This window comes from Hippocampus comes, unplaced genomic scaffold, assembly GCF_001891065.2.
Source record: "Hippocampus comes isolate QL1 unplaced genomic scaffold, H_comes_QL1_v1.1 scaffold1601, whole genome shotgun sequence".
NCBI lineage: Eukaryota > Metazoa > Chordata > Actinopteri > Syngnathiformes > Syngnathidae > Hippocampus > Hippocampus comes.
In genome coordinates this window covers 16,719-17,974 of record NW_017804817.1, presented here as the reverse complement: position 1 = coordinate 17,974, position 1,256 = coordinate 16,719, and the positions used below count along the sequence as shown (strand labels likewise).

The 1,256-nt window shown below is 46.0% G+C and overlaps 1 long non-coding RNA gene across 1 annotated transcript; it reads left to right on the top strand.

The window, feature by feature from the left end:
- The first annotated feature begins 70 nt into the window (after nt 1–70).
- LOC109513336 (uncharacterized) lies at nt 71–634 on the top strand. Its single transcript, XR_002167727.1, has 2 exons — nt 71–212; nt 301–634. It is a non-coding gene; the product is annotated as an uncharacterized LOC109513336 (long non-coding RNA).
- Nucleotides 635–1,256: the final 622 nt, after the last annotated feature.

Sequence of the window (1,256 nt, the reverse complement as noted above, 5' to 3'; positions counted from 1 at the left end):
ATCATAACATAATAATTGTGAGATGAACATTTAAGCGGGAGTTTTCGGATTACAACGTGTCTCCGATTGATCTTCTTCCGCAGACGTCAAAGGCAGAACCTCCTCAAAAGTTGCGCTTGGACACCAGCCCCCTGGAGTGGAGTGTGACCGATGTGGTTCGTTTCATCAGGACGACCGACTGCGCGCCTCTCGCGCGCATTTTCATGGACCAAGTAAGAGATAGACAGGGAAACGCGCGCGCACAAGCGCCTCGGGGTAAATCCGATCTGCCGTAACAACGCTCCGACTTCGTGCCCGTAGGAGATCGACGGACAGGCTCTTCTCCTGCTCAATCTGCCGACGGTGCAGGAGTGCATGGACCTGAAGTTGGGGCCGGCCATCAAGCTGTGCCATCACATCGAGAGGGTCAAACTGGCGTTTTATCAACAGTTTGCCACGTAGCTGAAGGAAGGACAAGAAGCAAACAAGGAGGGGGACTATTTATTCTGACCTTCCAACAAAAAAAAAAAAAAAGACCCATTCTGACCTTGCTTACACTGGACAGCACCTTGCCACCAGAACACGACCACAATTGAAGAGGGATGGAAAGAGCAACATCAACGGTGAGACTTCTGGGTGTTTAAAAAAAAAAAAAGTACAAAAGAGAGAGAGCTGCAACGGGTTCATCAAACGCACAATAGGCTCTCTTCAGGCCACTAAGGGTTGCCCCTAAGCCTCTGCTATAATTAAGAGTGTTTTGAAAACAAGATGATTTTTGTCGGTGTGAAACTTAATTTTACATTTTAAGTTTCAGAGAAGGCTTTTTAATGTATTTATGTCTTTTAAGTGCTCCAAATCCCCCCCGCCCCTCCACATTGGATTTTTATTTACTTATTCTCTAACTATTGCTTCACAAGTACTTGTAAATATTTGATGTTGTTGTGTGTGGCAGACATTGTTTTGCCCCCTAATCCGCTACGCTGGCTTTCGCCAGTCCAATTCAAGCGTTAAGAAAGTCAGTCTCACATATGGCTCGAAGCGCTGGAAAACAGCAAACCTGCTTCCTCGCACGCGGCAATACCCTTCGACACCGAAATTGCATTCTGTCAGAGTGATGAAACAAAATGTATCAATACAAAGCCTTCAGGTCAGCTCCGGGACAGTTGGCGTAATGATGTCGAAATGTTCGCGGTCAGGAATTATTTCATGGAGTGATATGATATGACTTGATTTTAGCGACGACAGAGCTAATTGTTTTCTCGTTGCCTTCTGATACA